Raw genomic sequence first — 22,402 nt, forward strand, 5'->3', positions numbered from 1 at the left:
GGCTTCATCTCCCTCAATAGGATCTGTAGGCGTCAAAAAATGCTTACAGACATCCAAATACTACTCAAGATAAAGAAGAGGCGATAAACGCCATTCTCTTAATCAGGGGGAATCATTCAAAGGAAGTGAGACGACATGTACACACAACCAAACAGAGCTTGGTGTCGCGGTTCAGGCACGACGGATCATGGTGCCGCGGCCATGGCGCGGCAGCATATGGTGCCGCGGCAAAGGCGCGGCAGCATATCATGCCGCGGCTAAGGCGTGACAGTCTAAGGTGTAGCGGCTATTATAGGGCGTGCTATGGCGGTTACGAGGCAGTTATATGATGATTATTTAAAGTCCACGTGGCGGCATATCAGAGATAGAACGTGTGCTGATGTGGACAAGTAGTTAAACCATGAAAAAAAGTGGTTAAAGGTCGTGGGAGAACGGTTTCAAGCACGATAAAACGTGCTGGTAACCGCCTCTTTGGCCGCCATTTGGTGATTCCTAGAGATCTAAGCTCAGACTTGATCTTTGGAAGAGTGAACATCTTACATCGATAAGATATTTGCTTTCAAATCTTTACTTCGATAAACGAAGGAAAGATCCCCAAACACCCTCACGATCTGTGAATCGGTGGTCAACGAGCCAAAGCACTTCCGGCACAGGCAAAGTCCCACAAAGCAGGAGTTGATAAACAATTTCTGTGTTATTTTCTCTAGAGATGTATTTTCGTTTATTTTCATTGTAATTTCCTGTAAACACATCAAAGTTTTAATAGAATCGACAATGGATCAACTGGCGACCACAGGGGGAGCCAGCGGCCTCGCTGCCGAGGCCGCAGTGTCGCAGCCGATTAAGATCATTATCACGAAAGAGATCGAATATGAGTTCGATCAGGCGAAATTTGAGGAGTACTTGTCATCCTCATCCTCAAAATCTCCCTCGCCTCGCAGGTGTAGGAAGATTTCTTCTCGCAAGAAAATTTCTAAGTCTTCAATTCCGACGAAGATCGCAGGTGAAGATTCTTGCCAGGTTCTCTCCAAGGAATCTGCCTGCAAAATTTCTGCTCCAAGTGACCCCGCACCAGTTAAGGAGTCACTGAATCATAGTTCACCGGTGCTGACGAAAAGAGCTCGTCAGAGATAGCGCCAGCTCCGTGCTCGTCAATTGGCTAAGGCCTTACAGCAAACCGACGGGGTCCATTACTATGCGGACCTAAAGTCGAGGAAACAAAAAGGGAACCAGTTGCCTCAACGGCAAACTAATCATATCTCTGCACAGCTTACGACGGAGGAATGGACTCTTGTCAAAAGAGCCCGTTCTACCCTTAAAGAGCGTATACAAAGACGTCAAGCAAAGGCGGCTCGCGCTTGTTTGCGTCGAAAATTGTTATATTCATTGCAGTATTCATTACAACTTCGGTCGTTACAATAAAAACAAAAAGATGGTCTTTTTATAAGACTCTTACACAATGAAAATGAAAAATACAATTCTCGTCAAACAAACGCAGAGATCGTTTATCGGTCTTCTGCTTACGTGGGATCTTTGCCTGTGCCAGGGTTTATCCATGGACCGCCTTAGATCTGGATCCGGTTGATGGAAAATTCGGCAGAGCTTCGCCTTTTCCGAGGAAGTATTTGATTTGAAGCGCTGAGATTGACCAAGCGAAATCAGGGCTCTTCTCGAGATTAAGACCAAGCCTAATCTCAAGGGACGGACGGAAACGGGCGTCGGATCTCTCAAACTCTCCTTCTTTATGCCGAAGAACTCGCCAAGATCTGTCAACCCTCACTGAAATTCGTGCTCTTTTGACTCCACAATCCGGCAGCACCTCCTCGTCTTGATAATCAATCGCCCCGCTGAAAGGAGGCCCTAGGCTTATATTTATAGGCCTCAAAATGCGGTTATTTGGATAAGAACAAGGGATTTGGCTCTATCTTCAGTCAACAGCAGCCTAACAACGTTTAGGGATGATCTCAAGTCAGTTAAGAACCCCTAAAACCGATAAACCCTGCAAAAAACCAATTAAAAACCGTCAAAACGTGTTTGAGACATTAGACTGCGCGGCAGAAAAATCTGACCTGCGCTCGCGCGGGTCGGAATAATCCGACCCGCGCTTGCGCGGGTCGGAAACATCCGACCCGCGCATGCGCGGGTCGGAATCATCCGACCCGCGCTTGCGCGGGTCGGATTGATCCGTCCCGCGCTTGCGCGGGTCGGATCATTCCGTCCTGCGCTTAGCGCGGGTTTGCCGACTTTCTCCCTTTTTTTGGTTTCTTTCTTCCGGGGCGAAATTCGTGCTCCTTTGACTCCACAATCCGGCAGCACCTCCTCGTCTTGATAATCAATCGCCCCTCCGAAAATAGATAGGCCATCTCCTCAATTTCGTAGAGTGACCTTGAACTATCTCAATTCTTAACTTCTTCAGTCTTCAATCTATTCATTGTTTTGTCGAATAGGTGAAGTTCTTCCGGCGCTGCGTTTATCGTCTGACCGTTGTCGAAATCTTGAACTGAGATTGGTGTGTAAGTTTCTGAACTTAGCTCGTGCCATTGAGTTGACTTTGAACTGATCCTCTCCGTCGGGAATTCATATCTGATTGTAACTGAAATCCTTGGAGTCATCTTTTGCCTTATTTTGGCGAAATTGCTGATGCATTGACCGGCATCGATCTTTACTGTAACGCGTTGACCGGCGTTAACACAGCCTATACTCGTACATTTGCTGGAGTCTACACAGTTTAAGCTCTTAAGGCATTGGAGCGTGACGGTCCCGAATGTTGGGCTGCAGGACCAACTATTAAAGCTGATTCATCTGCACGTGTGGATCTTATCCTGAAGTTTGTTGGATGTTCAAGTCATGAGACCAACTAATGAAGCTGATACGTCAATGACTCGCATTTATAGAATTTTTGGCAAATTCTCAGCCATCAACGGGTTTGATAAGCCTTTACCGACTACCGTTTGAGTCGGGCTAGCATGCGGATTGTTTAAGTCCGTTCCGCATGTAACGTTATGCTAAAAGAGTTAACTCTTTTAGTGCTACGATATTGAATACGTAGACTTCGTCTTTCTCCTGTGAAAAGACTAAACAGCAACGTGTATCTGACGTAGACTTTAAGGTTTTTTGGCAAACCCTCAGCCTTCAACGGATATGGCTTGCCTTTACCGATTACCGTTTGAATCGGGCTTACATGCGGATTGTTTAAGTCCGTTCCGCACGTGACGTTGTGCTAAAAGGAATGAACTCCCTTAGACTTGATGCTACGATATTGAATACGTAGACTTCGCCATTGTTACGGGAATAGGCTACCCGGCAACGTGTATTAGACGCTGACCTATCCCTACTTAGGCTTCGGGATAAAAGTCCCCAGATTGGAATTCTGGTGTCTTCTTCAATCGGTGAAAGACTAAACCGGCAACGCGAGTTAGGCGTTGACTTATCCCTACTTAGGGTTTGGGATAAAATTCCCCGCGCGTGTGAGGCGCGGATTTTGGCGTTATTAATAACGACCTGCCACAATGTCGAATATGTGGGCTTTTGTCCTTTTCACGGCAAAAGACTAACCGGCAACGCGTGTTAGGCGTTGACTTATCCCTGCTTAGGATTCGGGATAAAATTCCCCGCGCGTGTGAAGCACGGATTTTGGCGTTATGAATAACGACTTGCAACAATATCGAATATGTGGGCTTTTGTTCTTTTTACGGTTAAGAACTAATCGGCAACGCGTGTTAGGCGTTGACTTATCCCTACTTAGGCTTCGGGATAAAATTCCCCATGCATAAAAAGCATGGATTTTTGAATACGTAGACTCGGTCATTTTTACGGGAACGAACCACCCAGCAACGCGGGCTAAGCGTTGACTTATCCCTACTTAGGTTTCGGGATAAAATTCCCCAGACTGGATTCTGGTGTTCTTTTCAATCGGTGAAAGACTAAACCGGCAACGCGTGTTAGGCGTTTACTTATCCCTACTCAGGATTCGGGATAAAATTCCCCGTGCCTGTGAGGCACGGATTTTAGGAGTTGAAAAGGTGGTGTCTTCTCTTGGGGCAAAGACGAACCCGAAACGGGAGAGGAAGAATTTTATATTCTATCTCCCAAAGCTGAAGAGGAAGAATTTTATATTCTATCTCCAGTTGCAAAAGAAAACTCAAAGTGGGATCTCCACTTCAAGAATCCGGGAATGTGAAGCTAAGAGTGGGATCTCCACTCCGAGAATAAAAAAGATTCGGATAACCCTAACTGTCAAAAGGTTTGATTACCGAACTAAAGATGGATTTCTCGTTTTTCGAGAGGGAATTGTGGTTTTGGTCCTAACTGTAGGAATGTTTGACCAGGTGGGAGGGGGAGTGTGAGATGACCCTAACTTTTATAGGTTTGATCACTCGATTTGTGGACCTCTCGTTCATTAAAGGAATCGAGAGGAGATTTTGGTTATGGTCCTAACTGTAGGAAGGTTTGACCAAGTGGATAGTGGGAGTGAGAGTACAAATCACAGTGGGAGTGTTGACTTGTACAAATCACTCAGTAGGGGTTCTTGGTGTTAAGTGATAATGACTTAGCACGAAGGGGTTTGACATTTCGTCAAGGATTGACAGATCAAAATTCTAAGCATTATATCCGGACTCTAACCATGAAAGTGTTGAGTGCACGAACATAGCGGGAGTTTGAATGGATTAAACAGGAAAGAATTTTGGTGGTCCCACCGTCAATTAGTCTGATCGGTGGGGGATTTTGTGGTGGGAGACTGTGAGTCGTTAAGCACCAATGAGAGTTTTGTGAGGAAAGATTGATCTAATGAAGTGATCGAATCTCATCTCAGCAAAAGAGTATTCGGAAGTCATAGTAGGAGTTTAGTGTTTATCACTTTGTTCATAATGATCGGGTTATCCCTATGAATATTACATTTAACATTCTTCCGGGAACTTCCCGTTACATGAATTATCCACCCCCAGGTTTCTTTGCAAAACTGGGTGTAACGAGGAGTACGTTATCCTCAGTCGCATGTTCGGGTTATCCGTAAGAATATAAGATTCTCCAGGAACTTCCCGTTACATAAATCATCTACCCCCAGCTTCCTTTGCGAAACCGGGTTTAACATTGTACTTAGTCGGATGACCGAGAAACAGTTTATACTCATATACTCTTTGGAGTGTGAGAAGGAGCAGTTTATACTCTTATACTTGTTGGAGTCTTCATTCGACTTAATTGAGCGATATAATGCCGGCTTCAACCAAGGTTTGAATGCTATTCTTGAGAGCGAAGCAATCCTTGGTGGGATGGAGGATCCTCCTGTGGTACGCACAATACTTTGGATCCAAAATGTTATCAGCTTCCTCCTGATTTGTGATGGGTGGAAGCTTAATCTTGTTGTTTTCAAGGAGAGATTCGAAGATGGCTGGAACGTCCTCTTCCTTGAAGGAATACTCTTTTTGGAGTCTCGGGTCCGAAGTCTTTTGCTGCCTTCGGGGTTGTTGTTGCGATGTCTGATTAACGTCTACAACCGCTGCATGTGCCTTTCCTTTACCACGGGAGGCGAAGTTTGAGTTCGGAAGATTCGCCGTCGATTGGCTCCTCTCGGCTTTCTTCCTTCGGAGGAAGCGTTCGGCCCGCTCTCCACGCGTCTTCAACTCTTTCCAAGTGTTGGACGGTGCGACTCCCATAACTTCTAATATCTCAATAGATAGGTTGTTATAACATGTCTGGAGGATGAATTCCTCCGTGATCGGATCTCGGCAGTTCATTGCTTTATTCCGAAAGCGCTTGACGAAGTCGTCGACTGTCTCGTCATCTTATTGTTTCTCATCAAAAAGTATCCTAATGGATACCTCGTCGTCATCATCAAAGAAACTGCCAAGGAATGAGCTCTCCATATCGTCCCAGTTGTTAATACTTCCGGGCTTGAGACGGCGGTACCAATCGAAGGCGGGCCCGCGAAGGGTGCCAACGAATGACCGAACCATCAAGGCTTCATTGCCGGAGATCATACCCAAGTGGGACTTGAAGTAGATCAGATGTTGAGTGGGTGAACCCTTCCTGTCAAACGGCGTGAAGTTAATCAAGTTGAACTTCGTCGGGTATGCTATTGAGTCCCACTCTCTTGGATATGGACATGGAATGCCAGTCCTCTTTACCTCTCGATCAGACATTAGAGCGTTGATTTTACTCTCAAGATCTTTCATTTTCTCATCCTCGCTCGTATCGGGCTTTGGACGATTTGAATGAGGAATAACACGGCCACCCCTGGCATTGTCATTTTCGGTGGAACCACCCCCAGCGTTGTTATCTTTAGTGGAGTCACCCCCAGTGTTTTGGTCAACGGGAGGGTTATCAGGATTGAGACGTTTATCTACATCTGAATCGCTATTTGCTTGGTTAGCAGTGTTGCGACGGCTGGATTCACCAATTTGATACGACAAAGCTCGGATTTGTTGGTCATGTTCTTCCCTCATCTGTAGCATAACCATTTCCATTTCGATCTTGAATGCCTCTTTCTGTTTGGCCAAGGCATCCTCAACCATTTTGGCTACCTGCTCGGTGTTGATCATGAACACTTCGTGAGATTGTCCCAGACTGGATATCGTATTATCAGAAGCGATTATCGAGTTAGCATCTGATGCTTCATCATCCGATGATAAACCTCTCTGCATTCTCTGGTAGGTCCCTGATCGCAACCGGGTTAGACGATGAGATATAAGCGTGTCAGAGCTAGAAGGTCGAATCGACTTTCCCTTATCAGCCATGTTAATTGTGACTTCTGGAAGTTCGTCATTATGAACAGCCGATCGCTTCTTACGGAGACATTTTGGTCTGGACTTAGCTATTCCGTTGGAGCTCCTCTCGAATACCGAGACCCTCTGCGGAGTGGTCTTGGGGCAGCTACACGCTGATAATACTGCCTCGATTAGTTCGGTGCACGGGCAGTAAGATTTTGTTTCTTGGGTATATCTCTTACGAGACTTGTTCATACCCCTAGCCTGATAGTACAACTCATCGGTTAGATGACTAGAACAACCTATTGTGTGTTGACATGACTCCCCTGGTATAACGTTGTCATCGTCAGATGAATACGTTTCTTTCAGGGGATTTGCCGCTTTATTAGCATTCTCAAGAGTCACGTGTTTAGAACTACGCTTTTGGGAGCGCAGGATCTCAACAGGCTCTTGGTTTTGGATACACACCCCCAGGCGGGTAGAAATTAGAGTTTTCCCTTTATGAGAAGGCTTGAAATTGTTGCGAGGGCGTGTACGACCCCCAGCTCGACGAGTCGCTCGGGGTTCAGTCACCGGACCCAAGCGTTCTTCGATCAGAACTTTGCCTCGATCCTCGTGCAAAGGACCCAGGCGATCGACTATCCTCACCTTGAATCGGGACAAATCCACGCTGTCACGGTGCCCCGCCGGAGGTACGGAACTCAAAGGGATCGACGAAACATGTGCATAACGTCTTCTGTCTTTACCCTGGCGCGGGTCAGACTTGAGTGACCCGCGGGTTGGAGGGTCGGATCCAGGTGACCCGCAAAGTGGAAGGTCAAATTTGGGTGACCCGTAAAGTGGTCAGACTTGAGGGACCCGCGGCTTGGAGGATCAGACTAGAGTGACCCACGGCTTGGAGGGTCAAACTTGAGTGACTCGTGGCTTGGAGGGTCAGACTTGAGTGACACGTATTTTTTGATCTTTTCGGCCGCCGTCTTGTACTTTGGCCTCCAAACTTTGTGCAGTTTTGGTGGCTTCTTTTCCACTTCTTCCCTCTGCAATCTTTTGACCTCTTGCGCAAGAATTCGCGCGCGCGCAAGCAGTACGCGACGCTTTTTGATCCGCTCTTCAAGAGTTGAACGGGTCCTTTTGACTTGTACCCATTCACTTGTTGGTGATTTGGAGGAGAGGGCATTTGTCCGCTGTTGGGGCGCTTGACGTTGCCTAATTTTCAGATCCGCCTCGTAACGGATCCCGTCAATTGACTCCAATGCTCTAGCGAGTTGGCGCGCACAGCGTTGGCGCTGCCTTTGATGAGCTCTCTTCGATAAAATGGGCGCGCCTTCTGTACTCAACTCCTTGATTGAGGAGGAGTTCATATCTGCAGATCCGGACTCATTGGAGGCCGGAAGGGCGTTGCAAGGTTCAGCTACCGTAACAACGGGGGCGTTGATCTTCCTTCGCTTGCGAGAGGCGGAGGATCTGGAGGAGGAGGGCGACAGATATTCCTCGAACTTTAGTTGGTCGAACTCGTATTCGACCACTTCTTCAACCGGGATGCAGATCCAAGGTTGCGACACGACAGCTCCGGCAGTAAAGCTGTTGGCTCCCACTGTGGTCGCCAGTTTGTTTGCATCAAAAATTGTTATATTCATTGCGGTATTCATTACAACTTCGGTCGTTACAATAAAAACAAAAAGATGGTCTTTTTATAAGACTCTTACACAATGAAAATGAAAAATACAATTCTCGTCAAACAAACGCAGAGATCGTTTATCGGTCTTCTGCTTGCGTGGGATCTTTGCATGTGCCGGGGTTTATCCGTGGGCCGCCTTAGATCTGGATCCGGTTGATGGAAAATTCGGCAGAGCTTGGCCTTTTCAGAGGAAGTATTTGATTTGAAGCACTGAGATCGACCAAGCGAAATCAGGGCTCTTCTCGAGATTAAGACCAAGCCTAATCTCAAGGGACGGACGGGAACGGGCGTCGGATCTCTCGAACTCTCCTTCTTTATGCCGAAGAACTCGCCAAGATCTGTCAACCCTCGCTAAAATTCGTGCTCCTTTGACTCCACAATCCGGCAGCACCTCCTCGTCTTGATAATCAATCGCCCCCGCTGAAAGGAGGCCCTAGGCTTGTATTTATAGGGCTTCGAAAGTGGTTATTTGGATGAGAACAAGTGATTTGACCTTATCTTTAGTCAATAACAGCCTAACCACGTTTGTAGATGATATCAAGTCAGTTGGGAACCTCTAGAACTGAAAAGATCTCGAGAAAACCGGCCTCTAAAACCGTCGAAATACACATCAGCGGGCGTCCAAAACAGCGCGGCAGCACTGGCCCGGCGATTGATCCGTCCCGCACTCGCGCGGGTCGGTTTGTTCCGTCCCGCACTCGCGCGGGTCAGTTTGTTCTGTCCTGCGCTTGCGCAGGTTTGTTGATTTTTTTCTTCTTTTTCGTTCTCTTTCTTCGAGACTTGTCCTTTCGCGTGTTTGGTTCGCTTCGTTGATTTATATGCTTTAAGTTGATTGATGCGTGCGTGTTGATTGACGCATGCGAGCTGATTGGCGCGCGCGAGCTGACTGTCAAGTGCGCAGGTCACTTGATTCGCCGTTTTGCTTCAGGCGCTTGTCGGCGTCAGATAATCCTCTTAGACTCGGATGACGATGTTCGTCGTCTTCTCTCTGTCTCGAGCTGTGTGTGGACACCTATAGGCATTTTTAGATGCCTACAGCACTCATGCCCTTCGTCAACAAGCGTAGAAGAACAAGAAGGAAATGGTGTCTGAAAAGCCATCGAAGAACTGCAAAATTTGGGTTCCAAAAACTGAAAAGGCCAAAAAATTACACAACGATGCAGTCCCTAACCACGGCAGCCCACACTACCACGGTGATTTATACGACCGCGGCAGTCATGGCTGATCTGCTCAACCGCGACAGTTCTGACTGCCGCGGCACTTCATTTGGTCGTGATGGTCATCACCGTCGCAAAACCGCATCTTTGATTCCATCGACACCCGATCCAATCCCTTCTACTACAACACTGTCTGCTGCATCACCAGTGAAACCCTGGGTTAGCCCAGATTTATCCAAGTTCAAGATCACAATGGCGGATCGCCTTGGTCCTTCGGTGGACGATCGAGGCAAAACCCCAGTCAAAGAAAAATCAGATCCTGTAAATAAACCCTTAGTGGTTTCATATACAGGGGGTCGTAAACACTCTCCTGTCAGAACTACACCGGTCCAGAACGAGAGGATACCAGTTCATTCTCGTTTAGGACCTATGAAGACTCCATTCCCGAAAAGGGGTGGATTTAAAAATTCAACTTTGGATCACGCAGAGGCGACGACCAGTCGTCCTGTGCACGTTAACAAAGTTTAGAAGCAAAAGATAGGTTGCTCAAATCATAATAATGATGAGCTGTACTATCAGAAAAATAACTCAAGAAAGAGGATTGTCCGAGAAGATGAGTCCCATTGCGCATGCGAGAGGCTCATTAAGGCAGTATTGACGGAATGCGGTTGCTCTAAAAATAATTCAACAAGAGTCTCCGTATTTCAAAGATTGTCTAATGAAACGTCGAGACCCAAAATGAGACGTTTTAATAAGAAGAAACCTGTAATCCGACAAGGTGAGTTCCCTGAGGTCACTATCAACATGACCAACAAAGAAAAGCAACAGTCAATCAATCCCGACCCTGATTTCTCTCCGGGAGGGAGAGTTGAGCGGGGTCTCTCTCAAAGGATGTTGCGATTACAGAGAAGAGCCAACCGACGTCGAGATTATAAGAAGATGCACGAGGGGCTATCTTCAGATGAAGAAATGTCAGATGCTTGTTCTGCTGTCGCTTCGGATGATACCACATCCAGTGTCGGCCGAGTCAGAGAGTCATTTGCAATCACGCCGGATCAACTGGCTCACATACTGCAGGAAGCGTTGGCTAAACAACGCGAAGAAATTAGAGCTGAATTCAAAACCGAGATGGAGTTGACTATGCAGCAGATGCGAGATTTGCAGGTTCAGCAACACCAACCGGAATCAAGCCAAAGAGCAGAATCCAGCCGGTGTAATGAAGATGACGAGACTATCTTTGACGATCCTCCTCCAGATAAAGACAATTCCGGAAACGGTCCGGTCAAGTCATCCACTCAACCTCCACAGATCTACTTGAAGAAGAGTGAGGAAGAGGACAAGAAGATGCATGATCTCGAGAGCAAAGTTAACGCTCTGATGACTGCCCAAGAAGTGAAGAAAACGGGCATTCCATACCCGTATCCGAGGGAGTGGGACTCGATTCCTTATCCCCCAAAATTTAATTTGATTAACTTTACTCTTTTTGATGGCAGGGGTTCACCCACTCAGCACTTGATCTATTTCTAGTCGCATCTCGGCGTAATATCCGGGAATGAAGCCCTGATGGTCCGGTCATTCGTAGGAACCCTTCACGGGCCTGCCTTCGATTGGTACCGACGTTTAAAACCCAGGAGCATCACTAGCTGGGAAGATATGGAAGGATTGTTCCTCACCAATTTCTTCGATGACGACACGGAGGTCTCAATTGGCACCTTGTTGGATGAGAAGTAGATAAATGGAGAATCGGTTGATGTCTTCGTCAAACGATTCCGGAACAAAGCGGTAAACTGCCAAGATTCACTCACAGAAGAGTTCATCCTACAGACATGTCACAACAACTTGTCGTTGGATGTGTTAGAGGTAATGGGGGTTGTTCCCTCTAAAACTTGGAAGGAATTGAAAGTGGGAGGTGAACAGGCTGAACGTTTTCTCAAGAGAAAGAATTTAGAGAGAGGTCTGCCACTAGCTAATAATAAAAAGCAGAACTTTAATCCTCGAGGCAGAGGAAGAGGGTCTGCGGCAGCTGTTGATGCTCATCAAACATCACAACAGCCGCAGCAACAACCACAGCAGTCATCTTTCCAACTGGCGCCAAACCAGAATCAACAACCTCCGAGGCAACCCAAGACTTCGGAACCCAGATTCCCGAAGGAATACTCTTTCAAAGATGATGAAGTTTCGGTCATCTTCAAATACCTGTTAGAGAATAACAAGATCAAGCTTCCACCGGTCACAAACCAAGAAGAAGCAACGAAGATCAATGACTCGAAGTATTGTGCATATCACAGAAGGGTCCACCATCCCACTAAGGCGTATTATGTCTTAAAAGACAAAATACAAACCTTAATTGATGTTGGTATTGTGACACCGAAGCCAAAAGAGAAGAAAGTAGGCGCAAACGCGGTCTCTATTAGCTTCGGATCGGTTCCTTTGTCCTGGTTTCAGGTCGAGCCAGTATCAAAGGTCAAGATGCAAACCATCAACGATGACCCTCATGGACAGCGCCAAAAGGGACTGGTGTCATACACGACCCCTAATGGCGAAATCCTCTAGGTTCATCCGGATTTGCTTGAAGATGAGCAATGGACGACATCCACTTCGAAGAAGAAGGTAAAAGGCAAAGGGAAGTCTTGTTACGGAGCCTCAGCGATTCCTGAGGAGAACGATGAAGAAATCCCAGTCCTACCACTTTCCGAAGGAGAACAGGAATCTTTTGTTACTAGGAATGGAAATGAATACTGTTTCAACCGCCCGTGCACACCCGAGCAATTTGCCGAGCAGGGGGTAGTGAAACTGTACCTTCTAAAACTTTGATGGTGCTGGGGGTGGTTATAAGTCCACCCATAGCAACCGAAAAGCCTCAAAATTTTGATAAGCAAAAGGAGAAAGAACCTCAACACAAAGAGGTTCAAGTTCCGAGGCAGTCTCGTTTCAATCGACCGATTGGACGAGACTGTTATGACCCAATTGGCTAACATCCCAGTGAAAGTAACTCTACACGAGTTATCACGTCTTTTTAAAAACACTAGAGATGCATTCACCATTACTCCTGACCAGCTCACTCAAATAGTTCAAGAAGCGTTAATCAAGCAGAAAGAAGAATTTGAGGGTAAAACGGAATTGGCTATGCGACAAATAAGAGAGTTGCAAGCTGAAAGGTGTAGATTTCCTAAATCTGACCATCAAGCTGGGTCTAGCTGTTGCGCTACACCAATCACACCTATTTCAGATAGGAAAAATAACGATGGTCCGAATCTGAATATGGTCATCAAGACTGATTCACCCATCGATAACACTGGGGGTGGTACGACCACATCCTTCAATGATACTGGGGGTGGCCCAATTCCTTCTTCTCGACATCGCTCAAAAAGATATGAAGATGAAAATGAAAAGCAGAAGGAAGTCGAGTCTGTCACCACCTCAATTAGGCGTTGTCCTAAAAGAAAAACAGTTGAGGAAAGTCAACTAGAGTTCATACCCAGATTTGCTGTTGATCAAACATCACGAAGACAACCACGGGAACGGTCGCCACAACAGTCGCGTCAGATACAACGATACTCCTTCAAAGACGATGATGTTCCAGCCATCCTCAAATATCTTCTAGCAAATGACAAAATCAAACTCCCACTTATAAAAAATCAAGAGGAAGCTAGCGGGATTGCTGACCCGAAATATTGTGAGTACCACAGGAGGATTCTTCATCCCACAGAGAAGTGCTACACCCTCAAAAATACAATACAAGCCTTAGTTGAAGCCGGTGTCTCAATAGTAAAACAAACTGAATGAGAACGACCACCACACTCCGAAAAGTATAAGAGTATAAACTGCTTCTTCTAAAACTCCAACGGGTATAGGAGTATAAACCGTTTCCCTTGTATATATCGGGAAGTTCCCAGAAGAATATTGTACGTGGTATTCTTAGGGATAACTCAATCACTGTAAAGTGATAAATAAGACATCTACATTTAAACCCTAAATGTCAGAATGTTTTCTTTTACCAAATTCACTAACTCTCATGAGTTACTTTGTTGAGATGAGATTCAATCATTTTGACGGATTAATCTTTCCTCGCAATTAACAAGTGGGTCCAACAGAATGTTTTTTACCTGCCGATCTTATCTTTTTTTTTTTGAACTTGATAGGTTAAGTCCTGATCATTTAACATCGAAATCTTCCATCGAGTGGTAGTATAAGTCGGCGCTCTCATATGTACCTTGCTTTTAGGACAAACTTATAAAAGTTAGGACCAAAGCCAGATTCCCCTCTTGATTCCCTCTATGAACGAGAGGCCCATCTTCGATTTGTGCAATCAAACCTATAAAAGTTAGGATTGCTTCTAATCCCACTTGATCAAACCTTATGACAGTCAGGATTATTCAAACCAGTCCAGATTCTCTAAGTGGAGATCCCACCTTGAGTTTCCCTTACACCAGGAGATAGAATATAAAATTCTTCCTCTCCGTTTTTGGGTTTATCTCTACCAACAAACAAGAGACCAGGAGATAGAATATAAAATTCTTCCTCTCCGATTTTGGGTTTATCTCTACCAACAAACAAGAGACCAGGAGATAGAATATAAAATTCTTCATCTCCAATTCTGGGTTATCTCTACCAACAAACAAGAGACCAGGAGATAGAATATAAAATTCTTCCTCTCTAATTTTGGGTTTATCTCTACCAACAAACAAGAGACCAGGAGATAGAATATAAAATTCTTCCTCTCCGATTTTGGGTTTCTCTACCAACAAACAAAAGACCAGGAGATAGAGAATATAAAATTCTTCATCTCCAATTCTGGGTTGTTTATCTCTACCAACAAACAAGAGATTGAAAGATAGAATACCCAATTCTTTCTTTATAATTTTGGGTTCATTTTCCTGCATAGGAAATACAACCTATTTGCATTTCAAAAGCCATGCCATTTACGCATAGGGGATATTATCTCTAAGCCTACATCTAACACATGTAGCCTACATATTCAACATTGTAGTTCAAAGTCTAAAAGAGTTTAATTCTTTTAGTACAACGTTATATGTGAAACGGACTTAGATAATTCACATACTAGCCCGATTCAAACGGTAGTCGGTAAAGGCATATCAAATCCGTTGATGGCTGAGAATTTGCCAAAAATTCTATAAGTATTATGGTTATTTATTCTAAACAAGAATGAGTAATCATAATAAAATCTCAATAAGCAAAGAGTTCACTATATTTACCAAAAGAGTTCAAATAGAGCTATGGAAAATATATGTTCTCAAATTACAATAATTTGTAGTGACGAAGTTGATCCTCTAATCGGGAAAGCTCTGTTACATAAGATAATTCGAGCTCAGGTATCAAGCTAGCCTTAAAATTTTCTTCATTAACGTCTTGAATTCTGGCAACCTCTTGCTCTTTGTCAGCCAAAATCTTGTCCTGGAGATTCAGTTGCTGGAGTGTATTCACCTCAGCTTGAGTTATCTCCGTTAGATCAGACTCCAAAAATTCACAAGCATCCTTAGCTTCGGCAAGTTGTTTTTCTAACTGGGCTATCTCTACCCGACGCGATTCCAAGTCACGATACAGGTCTGCCTTGATTTGTGTCTTTTTGGCAGCGCCCACCCAGAGTTGATTAATGCGAGTTTTCAGTATTTGAAGTTCAGATTCAGCGGATTTCTGAGAATCACGCCATGCTTGTAGTCTCAGGTCCATTTGGGAAGCAATGTAAGAAGGCGCACCGTTAACACGAAAATTCTGCAACTGTTCGATATTTTGTTTAAGATCGACCAAATAAGCTTCAATGGAGTTAGATAATTCAGTGCACCCCTGTTCTATAATCCCTGATACATGGTGATTGAGAGACTTCCTGAAAAGTTCAAAGGGTGAACCTTTAAGAAGAATTTGATCAACCATGACGTTTAAGAAAAGAACGAAGCTTTGGACGTCAGCACAAAGGACAACTTTGTCCGGATCTTCATCTGCCAATAAAGCTCGAATATGATCGGACAATGATGAAGAAAGATCTGCAAAGAGAACAAAAGAAATAGATATAAGATATGCACGCTCGCATACAACAATGAATAGAATTATCCTAAATTCAATAGGAAATTCTATAGTTTGATTACCTTGACTTGTCGAGGCTGGGACACGCTCCACGACAGTCGAAGTTTGTTCAGAGATAACGCTGGGCGGTGGATTCGCCACATCAGGTTGTTGTTCAATCGCAATTTCTGATGGCTTCGGGTCCAAATCGACAAAATCTTGAGGAACAAGTGCTATAAATAAGAAAAGGATGAATGAACACTCTACAAGTGTAAATCCAACTACGAGATACATCAAAGATGAGGCATACCAAGTTGAGCTGAGGTTGCAGGGAGTTGTTCTGCCACGATAACGTTCGACCCTCCAGCATCATGAACAACTGGAGTCGGATCGGAAATTACAATGGGTTCAGTTTCGACAATAGCAGAAGTTGGAGTAGTAACTGACGGTTCAACTTCAGCTGGGGGACCCGTCAAGAGCAGGAAACCCAAGCCTTCAGGTTGATCACATTCACCAATGACAGTAGACGTATCAACTTTATTCGTTGGTCCTACACCTAAATTTCTTATTCTAGTCATCAAAAGATAAGAAATAAGAAAAAACTTAATTGAAGACTCGAATCATAAAATACATACCTTCTGATACGCCTACTTCAGCCGAATCGACCCTAGTGGTTGGTCCTACAGTAGCGGTCGGAGCCGGAGCTGACAATATATCGGAGATGCGTTGGTGTTCATCCTCGGAAATATCAAGATTAAAATCATGTTCGTTGAAATCTCCGATACCCATATCATGAGTAAGTTCTTGATCTCTCGGCTCATTAGATGTCTATTGAGCAGAAGGATCCGTCAATAAATGTGCAAGAATATGAAGGGATCAAAGCAAACAAAATTAAGATTACCTTCAGTAATAGTTGCGGGGTTAGCAGCTCTACTACCCGCACTCACCTCCTTTAGTTTAACTAAAAGAAGATAAAGTGCACAAGTCAGTAGGAGAGGAACATGTTCTGATTCACTTATCTCCCGGAAATGTCCCACAAATGAAAAAACATCAGTACCTGTGTCGGCGGTTGGTGAGGTCGATGTAGTAGCCTGAGGAGGGGTAGTGTCCATATTGAGGGGTTCTTCACTCATTGCTCGATGTACTTGTCGAGTAAAGCTTGACTCATCAACATCCATTAAACCAGGAGAAAAGGGCTCGGGTATGATTTCCCCTTCTTCTCCTGGTCCAACTGCAATGGCAGAAGAACAAATAAGATGCTATATTCAAAGATGAAATAATGAAAAGGAGATGAGAATGAGATCTTACCCCCTTGATCAATCGGAAGATCCTGAGTAAATTCTTCTTCAGGCAACGAGGGGAGTTGACGTTGTCGATGAGCCATCTTCTTAACCCTTTTTGAAGCACGAGAATCTCGAGGAACTTCGGAGCTCTCATGGCGAAACTTGGAACGCAATTCAGACCCTTGAACAGGGTTGGGTTGAACCTCGGAAGAGACAGAAGATCGGGATCTCTTTCTGCCAACAAGCGGGGTGGCATCTTCCTCTTCTTCTTCTTCTTCCTCTTCAAGGGCAGGCCATCTGACGGTCATCTTGTTAGAAGACGATAAGGGAATATTCTTCTCCATCATTCGAATACCCTTAGAAGGAGCACCGGGTGATTGGGGTGAAGAAGCTCGACGAGTCCTGTGGGCCACAGGAGAAAGAGGAACATTAGCCCCTGCTTCATCTTTGGTTTCATCGTCCTCACTGGATGTTTCAAAATCGTCACTCTCTTCAGAATCAACTGCTTGTTTTCTTCGGCGAGAAGATGTAGCGGGCTCCTTTCCTTTTTTAGATATAATTCTCCGAACCACAGCTTCGGATTCCAGCTCGGAAATCTTCTTCTTTGTAAGAGGAGTGTTGGCGGCTAAAATCCACCGGCAATAGAGGAAAGTTAAGTGGAGATCAGGCTCAGCGACGGGCAAACTAAACTGAGCTTCGGTACAGCCAGCAATATTCCAGAACCAGGCTCGTACCCCATCGTAAGGCCCCCACAGGTTATCAACCATTTGTTGGGATTCCCGACGTATAGTTGATCATAGCCAAATTGTCGCGCAAATTGGCAAGGAAAATAAGGCTCAATCCTGCATAGGTTCTTCGACCGGAAAACATTATAGCCTGGGCAAATGTTCATGAGCCAATGGAAGCTACCCATGTCGAGAGAGGTCCTGTTAGCCCCAGGCATTTCCTCATCAACGAGCGTGTCATTATGGGCACCAGAAAACCGAGGGAAACACTTGTAAAATTCCCAGCACTTAGCATTTTTAAACTGCCTCACCCTGTCAAGCCACGGTTGGGAAGGATACAGCCACTTACATCCTTCTAAAAGTTGCAGTAAAGGAATTTCTGGATCAGACACGTCGGGTGCTGACATCATGTCTGTTCGATGGAGAACTAGCCACGCCATTAGGTATGTGTATGGTAACTCAACGCTTGACAAGGGGATCTTAGTCGAAGGCTCAGCACCCGTTTTCGTAAAAGTGGTGGCCAGGTTACGCAAGCCGCTGTGGAGGTCAGCAATCATGGCAGAAAGTAAAGATAACCTACCGCCGACGGCTAATTGCACAGCGGGAAGGAGAACCTCCAGAGGAAGCGCCTCAGAAGATTGATGCGGCACTACACATCTCTTTAGCCATATAGCCAGATAACCGGAGAGGAGAGTCGCAGGCTTCATTCTCTTTGTGGATTGCCACAAGAAAGTGCTGAATTTTGTGCCCCTAAGAAAACCACCTTCAGATGACTCAGTTCTGTAAGACTGAGCATTAATCTTTGTGATTAGCTTATTAACGTCAGAAGGGGTCAGAATCGGTGATTCATAGACGGCTTCACCGGTCGGGCTCTCGAGGTTCTGAAACAAGTAGTCGGCGAACTGTTTTAAACTGACTCGAACCGCCTTCTTACTCTTCACTTCGATCTTGGCTATCGCTGTCTGATAATGACAAGTTAACTCCCAGAGAATGTCATAAGCAGGAGAGCTGGCCTTCTTCATCTTCATAAGCTGACGATTGTTGGGAAAATATTCTTGATAAGGAGTATTCCCCAATGGACGATTGTTGGGAAAATATTCTTGATAAGGAGTATTCCCCAATGGCAATCCGGATACTTTCATCATTTCGTGGAGCGGAAGCCCTATCTCTCCATACTTGGTAAGAAACGTATTGGTCTCCGAAATATAAGACTCGAACAAGGCAAGAAAATGATCTACACTTACTGGGAGACCATACATGCTGGCTCGGATTGGAGCATATAATCCTAAATTTCTTAACTCCTGATCCCAACGATTGAGTACATAGTTGGTCATTCTAGACCACCATTTGTCGGGAAGAGAATGAACCCATCCATAACATCTGAATTTTGGAATGGGAAATTCTCGGCCAACCCGAGCGAGCCTATTCTTTACCGTGTTGGCCCTTATCATCAGTTCGTTCTGGGGCCCGCTATCCGGTCCGAGTATCCCCGGGTGAAGACCACGAATATTATGCCTACCAATGGAGCCAGGAGCACTGACATCTTTACCAATGAACCCACAATGAATGCGTTCATGATCATCTGTCAGGTGCCACGACATTTTCCTCGAAACGACCAAGTTCCTTAATTGTAGAATTGAATACTGTCGAGGGAATGGGGGAAGGAATAGAAAAGCACCTTCATGTTCATTCAACCAAATTTCAGGGCCACGGTAAAGATTGTCTGGATCTTCAATCGAATCCCCGAATAGATACTCAGGCTTCTTCAACGGTTCGGTAGAATCTCGGGTTGGAGTTAAGGGTGAATCAGTCAGCAAAGCGCGCAGAGTGCGACGACCTCCCTCACGAATCAACTCTAGAACATTATTATCACGGTCTTCACTAAACTGGCGAGCCTCTCTAACCAGAAAGTCGCCGCTAAAGGATGCGTGAAGAGTACCATTCTGACCTGGGTCTTCTCTATCAGAAAAGGCCACAGAAGGAAAAGGGACTGCAGAGAAGATTTGGAAAACAGTTGAGTGAAAAGGCTAAACAGAGCGAAACCCCCACACTTAGTATTCGTGGTAGTGGTTACTGCCCGGCAGTACGAGCTGCCGCGACAACTGAATGACAATTCCAGACTTCAAAAAGTCATGAGTCTGAGCCAAATTTGTATTTTGGGCTGTGGTACACATCCTGATTGAACTAGATATGTATTTTATAGCGTCAATCCCCTCGAAGGAGGACGTCAACTCTTCCCGAATGCCCCTCAAAGGGGGAAAACGAGGTTATACGGTCAAAAGCATCAAATTTTTTGGACAGAAAAGCCAAAAAAAGTTTACCTTCAAACGATGTAGCCGCGGCCTCAACTTCCTCCGATGCCTGGACTGAAGATTTACCCTTAGCAGCCCGTGATCTCTTCGGGGACATGATGGGAACTGGTCCAAGAAGGAAAATGTTAGGGTTTTGGATGAAACTTCAAGCAAGAAACCAAAATCGGACCATAAAACACGAGATGTAGGGGCGGTTTTTACCTGGGGTTGGATGAAATCAAGTGTGATCAAAGGAAAGTTCAGAATCAAAGAGAATCCAAAACCCTAGATCTGTTCGAGCAAAAAATAACCCAAAATGAAGAGGTGGAAAGGGGAAAAGCTAGAAAAATCCTTTTATAGGGTTTTAGAGAAAGTTTCGAACTCAAAGAAGCGGGGAAGAATGACCCAAAAAAGCCCAAACCAATCTTATAAACCCGACTGGTTGAAGCGCTGCGCGGCACTCGATACTATCGCGCTCGAGCGCGGCAGTCTATGCTGCCGCGCTTAAGCGCGTCAGTATAAGCTGTCGCGGCAGTTAACACACTGTGGTCCACTTTGACATGCAGAAGCACTGTGCATGCACGATAATTCTTCGGCGTTTGAACACATACATCTCCTGCTGTATTTGGAGTACACTCCGATGAGTATATGAGTATAAACTGCATCTCCTTGAACCTCCCAATGGGTATATGAGGTTAAACTATTTCCCGAACACTCCGATGAGTATATGAGTATAAACTGCATCTCCTTGATGTTGGCCTTCTTGTTTTGATGATGATTTACAAACAATTTACTACTAATGTTGTTTGTCTAGTGTCTGTGTATTCCTATATTTTGTAGACAAACAACGTTGTTGGAGGATGGATGGAATAGCACTTCAACGATGATATCCAAAGGAGGTTGGCGGAATGTCGGTGAAGCCTTGCAAATTCAAAGTTAAAGATCAAGTTCAAGCTTCATCCGCATGTGTACCAAGTTGAGCTTCAATGAAGATCAAGATCAAGCTTGGGTATATTTAGTATAGGTTTATATTATGTGTGTTATATACTCTAAGCTCAATATTATATTCACACACACATTTATTAGTTTCTTAGTATATATATATATAGTTATATACATATACATCTTGGTTTTTAGTTTTATCCACAAACAAAGTTTTTACAAATAAATTCCAAAAATTATGTATACATGCTTGTTTTCTATGTGGATAAGTTGTTTTGGTTTAATTTCATAGATATGAAACAAATATATTTTCATATACATACTCATACGTTTTACTTTCTATTGTATTTGTGAAAATATTGTTTTCTTGGTTTATAGACTTAACAATAATCATATACATCTTTTATTAAGTCTACAAAATCATTTTGTAATGTTTCAAAACATGGTTAAGCTAAAATGTCAAGATTCATATGTTTACATTTTCATGTTTTGGACTATTTTGTAAAATGATGGTATTTCTCATTTGGGAAGTCTTTTTAGAAAACCAGTTTTTGTAGCATGTGTATTATCATGTCTACAATCATTCCCCAAAGTTTTACATTTTTCTGAATTTATTTGATATTTTTAAACAGGGTTTTAAAATCAGCAAAACAGTTTTTGAATATGTCAGATTTCGGTCGACCGAACATGAGTTCATATTCTCACTGGGCGACAGAGAGTCTGTCGGTCGACCGGTCCGGTCGACCGAAAAACTCCATCGGTCGACCACACCGGTCGACCGACGATGATCCAGAAAGTTTTCTTCGTGGTTTTGCTCTCATCGGTCGACCGACGGGATTTTCGGTCGACCGACAATATGACCGTTGTCTTTTAACGGCTCTTTCTCTGAGCTGTTTGCTGGGGTTTTTGGTCATTTCGTTTTGGGGTTGTGTTTTGTCTTTTGCTCAGGTTTTTGGCTGAGTTGAGAGAGGGTATAAGTACCCCATTGCCTTCAACTCTCAAACTAACTAAGAGAGTTTTTTAATCAAGTTTAATAAAGTTTTTAACAAGGGTTTTAGTTTGGTTTAAGTGTGTTTAAAAAGCTTTTAAGCAAATTGAGAGTTTGTTTTTGTGATTCAATTCTACAAGAGCTTGAGGAGATCATCTATTGGTGTTTGGGCATTCAACTATTCTCCCTCCAACTCTTGATATATTGAGAAGTTTTCTAAACTCTATTTCTAGCTTTTTTATATATTTGATTATCATTGTTATTAAGCTAGAACTACATTGAGTTTAGTTTTGATTTATATCTCTTTGTTCACACACAACCTTTTGAGCTTATTGTATTTACATTCATAGTATAATTTAGGGTTGTGGGTTTGTGACATTGAGAGTGAGCTTAATTGAGTTCTCACCTTGTTTTGAGAACAATCATTTGTCATATCTGTGCTTATTGTGAGAATCACTTTGTAATACACTTGTACACCGAGAGAAGTGTGTGGTGAGAGACGGGGTCGAATCCAAGAGGAGTGGCGTCGGTTGACGTGCCTAGGGAGAGGTTGTAACCGAGCACTTGAGGAGGAGGACACGGGCTAGGACCAACACTTAGTGTGTGAGGTGTG

The sequence above is a fragment of the Asparagus officinalis genome, chromosome 1, assembly GCF_001876935.1.
Source record: "Asparagus officinalis chromosome 1, Aspof.V1, whole genome shotgun sequence".
Lineage (NCBI taxonomy): Eukaryota > Viridiplantae > Streptophyta > Magnoliopsida > Asparagales > Asparagaceae > Asparagus > Asparagus officinalis.